Here is a 13,660-nt window from a genome sequence, read left to right on the forward strand (position 1 = left end):
TTATAAATAAAAGCAAAGTACAGGGTTTAAAAAAAAGTTTTTGAGGTTTTCTGATTTTGTCGTAAAACTATTTTGTCATAAAATCGGTATGTAACAAATGAACAACTCTGAACTTATTACATATTGTTTAAAAAATAATTTTTACAGTTGAACCATTAAAATACATTAAAAGATTTACATGTAGTAATAACTATACGTATCTTATTCTCAGTCTCTAGGTCTTATCAACAACTCCATATCATAATAATAATAACCTTGTCTGATATACTTGCGTTTTTGTTGACTGATTATGTGACACTCAACACTCAAGAGTCAAAAAGTGGTAGAGTAAATGAAAAATGCATTCATTTAAACGATCAATAAATTAACGGTAGTAGAAATGCTAAAATAACTATTTATCAAACATAAAAAAGTTCGTAACTATAACAAAAACTAATTTAAAAGGTTTTTACTTATTTAAGCCATATATAAAATAAATGAATAGTCATGTATGTCTAATTTATGAAGTATAAAATGTTGAAAAATATTGTTTCTTAATATTTTTTGAGTTTACTTTAACACTATTATATTTTGTTAACATACGATTTCCTTTAGTAACCTTAAGATGCAACATTTTTTTAGTTTAAATCATATTTTTGCATACATCTGTGAAGTTAGGACGAATTCGGCCGTTTGAAAACATTGTATAAAAGCTGCAATATGAGTAAAATTTTAAGATTTATTTTTAATTAAGTTTTAATTTTGCATATATCTCTGAAGTTAGCTTAATTTCTGCCGTCTTGAAAACACTCTCGAATAAGCTTAGACTCTCAGCAACATTTCAAAATACTTTTGATGGGCTTTAGGGATACCGACTATGTAATATCTAAAAAATTATTTTAAAACAATTATATTTTGTTACAATAATTATTCTTTAAGTAACTTTAAGGTGCATAATTTTTAAATTATATTCATTCTATTGCGTATATTACTGTTTTAATGTTTGTATATTCGAGTTCGTTCTGGTGTCGTTCGACTATGTGCGGATTGTACCTTTCTATTTCAAAAAGCAAAAAAAAAAAAGACTTGATTGATTCATTTCTTTCATTGTTTTGAAAATGTTTAACCTCGTCTACATCTTCTAACTGGCGAAGCTGTAGTTTGTCTTCTTTCGTGAGCTTCTACAAGGTCTTTTTGCAGTATATCCAGGTCTTTAGTCTATATAATCTTACTTTTTTATTAATTCATTAAAATGATTCATTAATCATTTAAATTAATAAGATAAAAAAATCAATGTTAGCATAAACAAAAACTATAAACACAATAAATTAAATTAAATGCTTCAAACTAATAAAAATTACCTAGAATATTAATGAAATGGTTATCACTAAACTAAATCTTATATTCAATCAAAATGTTTAAAAACAATCTATATCATTATAGACTTCAAAGTGGAAAATTAAAACTTGCAAACTAAAAAGTAATTTATAAGCCTTGGTAAAACTTTTTATTTGAATTTGAATTTACATTTAGAAATTAAGTAAAACCCTTTATAAATAAAAGCAAAGTACAGGTTTTAAAAAAAAGTTTTTGAGGTTTTCTGATTTTGTCGTAAAACTATTTTGTCATAAAATCGGTATGTAACAAATGAACAACTCTGAACTTATTACATATTGTTTAAAAAATAATTTTTACAGTTGAACCATTAAAATACATTAAAAGATTTACATGTAGTAATAACTATACGTATCTTATTCTCAGTCTCTAGGTCTTATCAACAACTCCATATCATAATAATAATAACCTTGTCTGATATACTTGCGTTTTTGTTGACTGATTATGTGACACTCAACACTCAAGAGTCAAAAAGTGGTAGAGTAAATGAAAAATGCATTCATTTAAACGATCAATAAATTAACGGTAGTAGAAATGCTAAAATAACTATTTATCAAACATAAAAAAGTTCGTAACTATAACAAAAACTAATTTAAAAGGTTTTTACTTATTTAAGCCATATATAAAATAAATGAATAGTCATGTATGTCTAATTTATGAAGTATAAAATGTTGAAAAATATTGTTTCTTAATATTTTTTGAGTTTACTTTAACACTATTATATTTTGTTAACATACGATTTCCTTTAGTAACCTTAAGATGCAACATTTTTTTAGTTTAAATCATATTTTTGCATACATCTGTGAAGTTAGGACGAATTCGGCCGTTTGAAAACATTGTATAAAAGCTGCAATATGAGTAAAATTTTAAGATTTATTTTTAATTAAGTTTTAATTTTGCATATATCTCTGAAGTTAGCTTAATTTCTGCCGTCTTGAAAACACTCTCGAATAAGCTTAGACTCTCAGCAACATTTCAAAATACTTTTGATGGGCTTTAGGGATACCGACTATGTAATATCTAAAAAATTATTTTAAAACAATTATATTTTGTTACAATAATTATTCTTTAAGTAACTTTAAGGTGCATAATTTTTAAATTATATTCATTCTATTGCGTATATTACTGTTTTAATGTTTGTATATTCGAGTTCGTTCTGATGAAGAGCTAAATGAAATTAAAAAAAAAAAAAAATTAAATGAGTGACTCATGTGTAAACATTTAATTAAAGCCAGTACCAAAACCAAACTATTCAAAGTATATATGAAAAATAATATAATTTCAAATGTTTTAAGATTTTATTTTTGAAACAGGGTTTTACTTCAAAATATAACTGATGATCTTTCATACAAACTTAAAGTGTGACATTGTTTTTAAAATAAAATCTTAAAACGTTTAAAGTTTATTTTAGTTTTATTAATGTGAAAATATATTTGTACATTTGACATGTTTGTAGTTATCTAAATCAGATTTTACTTAACTTATTTTAATAATTACTCATTTGACATAAAAATACAAAAATAATCGCTTTTATTTATTACATATTACCCAAGAGTAGACTTATTTTCCCTCCATTCTAATTATTGCAACATGAAAACAAAGATCTACTCGAAAAAAGCGATATTGCCAGTCTTTGGAAACACTAATTTAATTTTAAAACTAAAATTGTTCAACTAAAACTTATTTTTCAACTTCAAATACATATTACATTTTTGAATTAAGTGAATAAAAGTTTAATACTAAAAAAGTTATTCTTTTTCCCATTCATTTATATTAAAGAAATACAAAACTTTAAAGTATTTAAACTAACGAATAAGCGGTTTTCTATCATTTCTAACCCGATTACTTCTAACCCTATCACTTCTAACCCGATCAATATTAACTCGATCACTTCTAACTCTATCACTTCTAACCCAATAACTTCTAACCCGATCATTTCTAAACCGATGACTTCTAACCCGACCATTTGTTACCCGATTATTTCTAACCGAATCATATTTAACCCGATCATTTCTTACCCGATTGTTTCTAATCTGATATAACCCGATCACTTCTAACTGGATCACTTCTAACTCGATTATTTCTAACCTGATCACTTCTAACCCGATCATTTTTAACCTGATTTAAGCCATCATTTCTAAACCGATATACATAATAAGCAACTTTAACTTCAACTTTTTCATAAATCAGTGAGTTTTTACAAAACCAAACACAGCCACACAATCTTTCATTTTAAATCTACCTTTTAAAATAAATTTAACAAAAAAACCTTCTCTGCAAAACTCAGCAACACATATTGAGACGATTTAGTAAACTATTTAAGATATTAGTAGTTTTTGATAATTTTTTAGACTGAATCACGCACTTGTACACTAAATTAAAGTCCAGGGTTACTTTTATTAGATTTTTTTAGAACATACTAGAATGTCAGAATTCAAACAAACTACAAAAATAAACTTTCTTCTTAATCAAACATTATATACACATCCTGACTTTTAGGGCTAGGTTCTGCACGTTTGTGCAACAGTTTAGTATTAAACTGTTTTTTTTATCAATTGTTTTTTAACTTAGCGAAAGAATAATCAATACAATTAAGATAAAAATTATTTGAGTTAGGGAACAGACAGTTGTAAAAGAGAAATCAAAAGTTTAAATCCATTGACTAACAACAAAGTTTAAAATCTAAAGTCCAAAGCACATTAAGATTACAAAACAAATACATATCTATCGAAAACATTGAAAATTAGTTTATTATTTACGGAGGAAATGCACTGCTAATAGAATCAAACTGTACAAAATCCTTCATATCAATTCAATTGTTCAAGTTTAAAATTTGGTAAATTACTGATATTTTCTAATTTAAAGTATCTTATCTTAATCAAGTAAATTAAAATCAAAATTGTTTTTTTTTTTTTTTGCAAAAGTTAGTTTAGTTTCAAAGCTAATTCCTTTTTTAAACTGAAAGATAATTATGACTGCGTGCATTCTTTTGAAAATTATTGTTTTACAGATTTTTAGGACACAAAAACTTTAAATTATTGTGCGATTATTAAAATAAGTTACAAGTATAAGTTATTAGCTTAATTTATATAACTTATTATACAAATTAAGATCAATATGTTTTATAGTAACTAAAATTTTTTAAAAATTTAATTATTTTAATTACTTTGTTAAGACTAGTTTTTTTTTACAAAAAATTCCGATTAAAAAAAAAAACAAGTACAATTGGTCAGAAACGAACAGGCTAGAAGTGATCGTATTAGAAGTAAACTACAAAAATAAACTTTCTTCTTAATCAAACATTATATACACATCCTGACTTTTAGGGCTAGGTTCTGCACGTTTGTGCAACAGTTTAGTATTAAACTGTTTTTTTTATCAATTGTTTTTTAACTTAGCGAAAGAATAATCAATACAAATAAGTCATCGGGTTAGAAGTGATCAAGTTAGAAAAGATCGGTTTAGAAATGATTGCTTAAATCGGGTTAGAAATGATCGGGTAAGAAGTGATCGGGCCAAAAATTATCGGGTTAGAAGTAATCGGGTTAGAAATGGTCAGGTTAGAAGTGATCAGGTTATAATTGATCGGGTTAGAAGTGATCGGGTTAGAAATTATCGAGTTAGAAGTGATTGGTTTAGAAGTGATCGGGTTAGATATTTATTATAACCTAAATTAATAAAAATAGTTTGTATTGTGAAACCTATTATGTAGGTATAAATTTTCAATTAATAAAAAACTCAAGACATGTAATTAAATTTAGAAATGCATAAAAACACCGAGAATAAAATTAATAGACTTCAAGCTGGCTTTAATGTGATGAATAAAAAGTAAACACGTTGCCTGTAATAAGCGTCTGAAAAAATTGTTGATTAAAGGAAAAAATTATTTGATGGAGTTTTTATAAGTTTCTGTTTCTAGTTATACTTAGTTGAACTAGAATTAATTTATTATTACATTTCAGAGTGTTTTTTTATAGTTCTTATATAGTTTTTACTTACGTTATTTTAACTCTTCAAACTAAAGTAAATTTTAAAGCAATAATTGTCAAGTAAAGTACTAATTTAATTCGTAATTGAAATATTTCATTTATAAATAAATTTAAGTGAAAGTTTGGAATAAGATTACCTAGGCAACATTTAATTACCCTCGAACTTATTTTACAAATAAACATGTCTGTTTGATTCTTAGTGACAATTTTTGCTCTATGACTAAGTAGGATTTATTAATGGTGTGAAATCAAGACGGTCAATCGACGTAACATACTTTTTCGGTTTGTTATATGACTTAACTGTTTTAATAGTTAGGTTATATCTAAAGATCATGTTTTTCTCTTAATATAAAAAATGTATTTAATTTCTCCTACAGTTTGTTTGAATCCCATTATCTTAATAGGCCTATGCAAGTTGTAGAACAATTTGTATACGTTATTAAGATGAAACTTAAAACTAACCTTCTATAAAAATAAATAAAATAGTCAGCAATAATACAACATTTACGTCTAATTAACAATGTAAATTTTAGACCGTAATATAACAGTTTTTATAACTAAATATAACGGTTGTAGATGTTTTCTTTTTAAAATTTACATTTGCCTATCTTAAAATTTTTATAATCACTTGAATTTACACTAAGTACCAACTTTCATATACTTATAACTGCTTACTTTAAAATCCTACAAAGAAGAATTCATAATATTGTAATGTAAACGATTTAGTAAATTGTATAAGATTAACATAAAACGTCTTTTAAAGCAAAGTAAAATAAAAAAGAAAAAAAAGTAAACAAATTGGAACTATGTGTAGAATGAAATATCAAAAAATTGATGTAATAAAAATAAATTATATATATCTTAAGTTGATATTAAAATCAAAATTTATACTAAAAATTATATTTATGTAAAACAAAAAATAATTATGTTTTATAGTCACTAAAAGTTTTAAAAAAGTTTTATTATTTTAACAACTTTGTTAAGACTAGTTTGTTTTTACAAAACATCCCGATAAAAAAAAAAAGTATAAACAAGTGCAATGGGTCGGAAAAGATCAGGCTAGAAGTGATCGGCTTAGAAATGATCAAGTTAGAAAAGATCGGTTTAGAAATGATGGCTTAAATCGGGTTAGAAATGATCGGGTTAAAAGTGATCGGGCTAAAAATGATCGGGTTTGAAGTAATCGGGTTATAAGTGATTGGGTTAGAAGTGATTTGGTTAGATATGATCAGTTTAGAAATGATCGGCTTAGAAGTGATCAGGTTAGAAATGATCAGGTTAGAAATGGTCGTGTTAAAAATGATCGGGTTAGAATTGATCGGGTTAGAAGTGATCGGGTTAGAAATGATCGAGTTAGAAGTTATCGGGTTGGAAGTGATCGGGTTAGAAATGATCGAGTTAGAATTGATCGGTTTAGAAGTGATCGGTTTAAAAATGATCGGGTTAGAAATGATAGCGGGTTAGAAATGATCGGCTACCCGAATAAGCATAGACAGAGACAAATTATTTTATCTGCATGATGTAATTATTTTTGAAAGACTTTGAATTAATAAAATAAAACAATGTACAATCGAAAATAATATGTAATAAACCAATTGTTACTTAAGCTTCCTGTAAATAATAAACTTACGTTTTTTTCTAAATTTATATTTGAGCTTTTAGTTATTTAATCTTTTACTCTGTTTAAATTTAAAAAAAGTATTCTTTGTGAAAATATTCTTTTTAAATGATTGTAATTTACTACGTGCAAATACACTTCTTTTATCCAATTTTTACCTAATTTTACAATATTTTAACTATCCAGTCCATGAAATAATCTGTATCCATTTTCAGAGAAACAACAAAAAAAAACTAACCTTGATATTAGTGAGGAAATTAGTTGTTTTTGACATTTTTTTCTTTTAGTTTTTGTATACGTCTGAAATAGGGTTTCGCAAAGTGGGCTATGAAAGATGTTCAGGAGGTCACGAGCAGCAAAAGGATCAAAGGGGGGCCATGAACAGTAAAGGAGCCACATTGGAGCCATGAGGTCATAATTTGACACTTAATTTAGATAATCTGGAATTGATGATAAAAGAAAAAAAATATTGGGTGTTTTTATTGGTAGCTTAAGTAATATTGTTGAAAGGGGTCATAGTTGTTCTTATTTCTTTATAGGGGGCTATTTGAATAGAAAATTTTAGAAACCCTGGTCTATACTGTTTCCACTATAAAACCTTACGTATACATCTGTTTATAAAAACTGCTTTAAACGTGTTAGTATGTAGAGTTATTGATATTACAGTAGTTTGAAAGTAACTTAAGTGTTTAGTATTTTACTTTAAATGTTTTATTACAAAAAAAAACCTTAATATTAATTTTTAATTTAAATAAAGTCGTAAAAAGTTTATTTTTTTATTTTAAACAAAGTTAATACAACACGTAACTCTTATTTTTCAAGCTTATTTCACTACTCTAAGTCTTTAAATAAAAAAAGATTTTATTTATCAGTCTTTAGTGTTTTATGACTTGAAAAATCACAAAAAAAAATAGTTTAAGTTTGTTTTATAATAAATTATTAAACAGTAATTTGTTATGAGTGTGTTATAAAACTATTATCAAAATTATTTTTTAAATTATACGCCAAAGAAACCCATATTCAAAGAATTGAGAGAGTTTATGAGAAGAAGAATAGTGTTCAAATAACAAATGTTAAAAGCATGTGGTTTTAAACTGTTAAACATAAAAACTTAACATTCAATATTTGAATTTTATTTTGGCTGTAATGTAGTCTAGTAAACAGTTTCTCTGATGACATTTAATTGGTTTTTACATGAAATGTTTATCAATCAGACGAATTTGTCTATTTAGACTGCACAAAGGTGTTATTGGCTTAGGTTTTCGTTTCAAAAATAAAGTTATCACACAAGTTTTAATTGACTAGTTTACATTACGGGTTACGTTTTCACGAAAGTTTTGTAAAAAAATCTTATTTTTCGACTTACAACTGTTCATTTTTAAGAGAAACTTAACTGCTGCTAATACGTTTAAACTTTAAGTTTTTATACCGATTCTATTAAATGTAGTTTACAAAAGAAAGATTGTTAATCCTATAGAGTTTTACATAAAACAAGTAATTAATTTGCATATAGAGTTAATCAACGTTAGACATTATTTAAAAATGCTTAATAATAACTTAGTGTTTAAAAGCATTTATGGTTTAAAACAAATACATTAGTAATTAAGAAAAATATGATATTTCTAATTTACTTAATTTTAAAAATCTTTTTTTTTCATTACATTACATGATTAAAACACTAATGAAGAAAAAAAAATAAAAATAATATTTAAATTAGTTTTAAGTAAATTCAAACATAAGTATGAAAACCACTATTGTTTGAAAAACTAATTTCTACTTTAATAGTAAATAATTAGTTTGCTATTTAAAACATGTATATTTCCCAAATAGGCTCAGAAGTCTTTACAGCCTGTATGTAGATTTGAAAAAAGAGTCAACTAAAAATACATAATACCTAATATCAGTTGGTTATTGTTATAAAGGTTAAAAGTTTTCTGAAAGAAGTAGTTATTTTTTCACTCAATACTTTTGAGTTGGCAATATGTCAATTAGAATAAAATAAAAACATTAAAAAACATTTATTAATACTACAGTGTTCATCTTTTTTTTTTCTATAAGTAGTTTTTTTTTTTGGACAAATAAGTAAAATAGTTATTACAATTTTTATCTTTAACATGATTACTTTATCGATTTGTTGAGAATTAATATTTAAAAAAAGGTCTATACCGTACTAATCTACAAAATTAAGTCTTTGATTAAATTACTAAGTACTATTGTTTCGTTTAGATTTCCCTTAAACACAACATAAACCCTAAAAATGGCTTAATGAAACGAGTACTCAAGATATCCTAATTAAAAAAATTTATACATAGATTAATCTAAATAAGTTAAAACTATACAGTTTACAAGGGTATCAATAAATTCCCTAAAACGAAAGGTAATATCTATTGAAGCTGTTACAAGTGTTGAGAAATAAAGTTTATCAGTTTTACCATAAGCTTCAGTTATTTTGAATTGCTATGTAGTTGACAAAGTATAGGATATGTGTAAAAAGAAGTAAATGTACGTTAATAATAACAGTTTTGTTCAAATGAAGATAAAACTACCTAAATCTTAACAAAAAAAAAACAATAAAAAAAAACAATAGTTTATAACTAAGAGCTAGGAACCAATTAGCAAAATTATAAAATCAACTAATTTTAATTATCGTTATAATAATTTAGTTTTTTAACTAAAAAATATTTTGTGATAAGACTAAATACGTTACTTTTGTTTATTGTACTGAATTGTTGAATCCGTTTAAAAAAGCAATTCTAAAACTTAATATTTTTATTTTAACTGTTAACAATTAGACTAGACAGCTATCTGAGCCAATTAACGACAATACTCAATTATGATAAGGTTTTATTTGGTCTAAAAAGAAGCAATAGATTTCATTCAAGCAAAAATTGCATTTTTTATTGTTTTTTTTTTCTAAAATGATACTGTTATTTATTTATTAGCATTAAACTTATTGATTATACATTAGATTTTAAGGTTTTATACTTCAAAAAAAAATGCTATCATCCTGATTACAATATGTATTTCCATTATTATTTTACATATTGTAATTGAACACAGTTTAACTTATTTAGATCTGAAATATGCAAATTATTTTTATTAGTAACTAAAATTATATTTGCAGTTATCGATTTGATATAAAATTAGTTTGGCTTATGATTCATCAGATGGGAAATACTAAGGTACCTTTTTTAGAAAAGAAAATATGGATATTCAAAAAGACTTAAAGTTTTCAAAGTAACAGATATCATACCAAAAATAATACAAATATTTGTTGTATGGAAATATACAGTTTAAGACTTATTTTAAAAAACGGAACAAATTTGAATTATTTTTTGTAAAAATGATTTTTGTAAAAATGATTTACTATTAAATTGATCTGTGTAGAATGTATCTTAATGATTATAAATTTACATTAGTAAAAAAGAAGTTAATAAAAACTGATAAGGTTAGTTTGAAAATATAATTAAACAAGACGGAGTTATATTAACAGCAAAAGTTTAATAAACTGAATCATTTGCGAAAACTAAACCTAAAATAACCTCTTAAGAAAATAAAAAAGTTCTTGTATAAATGATAACGCAAGTAAATACCCAAAACGTATTTTATAAACCAATTTATAACTTTAATTTTAATGGACTCATAGTCACACAAAAGCGTGTCTGCAGACAGGACAAGTGTTTTTTTCAGCAAACCATGAAGTGATGCAACCGCTGCAAAAAGAATGCCGACCTCCGCAGTTCAGTTGCCTCATCAGTTTTCCTACCTCGACTACTCCTAGACACACTGAACACTGATCTCCTACATGAGAATCATCCGCCTTGTACTGATAAGACAGTTTATTCATCCTAGCAAGTTCTTTCTCAAGCATTTTCTTTTTTGTTGCTACATGATCTTTCATTTCTTGAGCTTGTCGGAAAACATCTAGCCCGATCTCTTGAATTTTGATCCTGAACGATTGATGAGTTTTGTTCGGATTTAACCAATTAATGTGAGACAGCAAAAAACGAGTTTTTTGTGATTTTTTTCTCACATCTTTTTCAAAAACGTTAATCTCATCTACATCTTCTAAGTGGCGAAGCTGTTGTTTGTCCGCTGCTTGACCATCTACAAGGTCTTTTAGCAGTATATCTAGGTCTTTGGCCTACATAAAATTAGTTTGGTTAGAAGTTTGAAATTGTTTCAAATATTTGTTAGAAATAACTTTTTTTTAAGAGAAAATTTCACATTAGCCTGCTATAAGCTCAAATAGAAAACTACAAATATTTATTCAAACGTGGTTTAAATGAAAATAACACTTTGAAAGTATAACACTTGCACTAAAATATATAAAAAAAGAGTGCAACAATTAGTAAAACAAAGACTTCACTCATAGACAGATATTATAAGTATAGCCTTTTAATAACTAATGTATAAATTTTATTGTTAATTTTAACTTAGATCTTTATTTCGATTGTCTAGGCGGATTAACTAATGCTGATAAAAATGTAATAATATATATACTTTTAAGAGACAAAATAAATCTCAAGTTAATGTGTAACTCTATATTTTACACTACAAATTAAGTTAAACAGCTACTTTTGCTTAAAAAATAAGCTATTCATTTTTTTTGTTATGAAAATTTTCAAAATAAAAAACAAAAAGTAGGTATTAAAAAAAATCTTTATATATATACTATAAAGAGTTATAACATAAAAACTTAATAAAACTAACATCATTGTTAAAAATTAAAGTTATTAGCATACTAACTGTTGCATGATGGAGAAGTTGCTTTTCATCATGTCCATATCCATTACTAATATAAAAACCTGGCTCCGGTTCTAAGTTGCCCATTGCTTTTATCAGTTTTTAAATCTAAAAATTATTTGTACTAACATTAATAACAAATAAACTTTGTTTATTAATTATATATGACTAACAACCTTTTAATTAAGATCAAAAACTTTAATCTTTTAATATTACTCATTAACAAAAAAAAAGAGAAACTAAACATTTATTCATACATTGTCTAAATTAGTTTCTTGATTGTTTTCAAGATTTAAGTTGTTAAAATACTCCAAAACTTTAAACAATATAGTTCTTGTAAGTACTTAATGTACTTCGAGTAATGCTAAAATGAAACCAATTAAAATTAAATCTATTAAGTCATTAACATAGAATTACTAAATACTAACTTATAAAAAAAAGGAAAAATTATAAATTTAATTGACATTAATATTTGCAAATATATGCAATGAAAATATTACTAAACGATAAATTGACGTATAAAATATTATTTTTTAATGTAATTTTAAATTTAAACTCTTATTAGAAAATGTTAAAAACTGGCAGTAAAATTAGTTTGTTAAGAAAAAAATAAACTTTAGTATTAATTAAAAAAAATAAAAAACTAAATCTAATGAAAAATTATCTTCATCAAAATACATTAAAAAGCTGACTAAGTATTCTTTTGACTTAAAACTTTTATGAAGTACATTCTGATTTTGATGGTCAGTAAGGTTCTTACTTTTACAGCAGCTTTTGTGTTTTTTGCTTGAAAAAATGTTATGTTTCAAAAATATCATAAAAAACACCCTGTGCAAAATTTTAGATAATTTTGATAGACATCCTCATATATTTTTAATTGAATAAAATTATATTTTAATGACTACTTTTATCTATTTTCTTTCTTTAAAACTATTTTTTATTGTAACCATACCTTTTAAACTTATACGAAATTCTTCCTCTAAACCTAAGCTTTACGCATTTAAGCATATAGTTGTAAAAATATAGGTGTATGATGCAGTTCTACTAATTTGTCTTAAAAATACCTAAGCCAACCCGTTAAGTCATAACACCAATTAAAACAAAAAAAAAAACAAGATTGAACTTAATAAAAGAAAACAAAATCATTTTTTAAATTGCCTTAGTTAATCTCAATTAACTTAAATGTTTTAAAAAAGTGAACTAGTCTCAAATAGCTTTAATATACAGCGATGCTAAAAGTTAGACAAAAAAAGTTTTCTGTCAAAAGGAAAAAATAATAATGATAGCGTGATGCAATCTGAATTAATAAGACTTTTCTATATAAAAAATTGCTACTGTAAAAGTATTAGTCAAATAAAAATAATTTGTGGTAAGATTATTTTTAATTAAATAAATAAATAAAACATTATTTTTATAATGTTTGTTTTACAACGAAATCCAATGTACAGTCTAAGTTAAAATACAATAAAAGGGTCAAAGTTTAGTTAATCTAAAATAGCATGTTTAATAAAAATAGATTGTAGTATAGTATTTAATTCATTAATTTTTTAACACACCAATAGTTGTTTTTTGGTTACATACTAATTTAGATTGGTATAATTCTAATTCTAACAATTTAAAGTGTAATTTGAAAAAAACAACAGTTTATTTTGATATAAATAACAAAATTTTAATAGTAAAAATAATTTTAAACACTATTTTTTATTTACATATATATTCTTAATTACAAAAAAAATACTGTTTTAGTAAGTTTTAGAACTTGTTTTAAGCATTTATAAAAAAAAAAGTCATTTAGATACAATTGAAAAATTATAACGCTTAGTTTATTTATTTTCTTTATATTTGAAAAATACATATCACAGTAAAAACCGAAAATTTAAGAACAAAAAATACTTAATATATATATATACATATACCTTATATAAATACAGCT

Source organism: Thalia democratica, chromosome 2 (genome assembly GCF_965202585.1).
Source record: "Thalia democratica chromosome 2, ktThaDemo2.hap1.1, whole genome shotgun sequence".
Taxonomy (NCBI): domain Eukaryota; kingdom Metazoa; phylum Chordata; class Thaliacea; order Salpida; family Salpidae; genus Thalia; species Thalia democratica.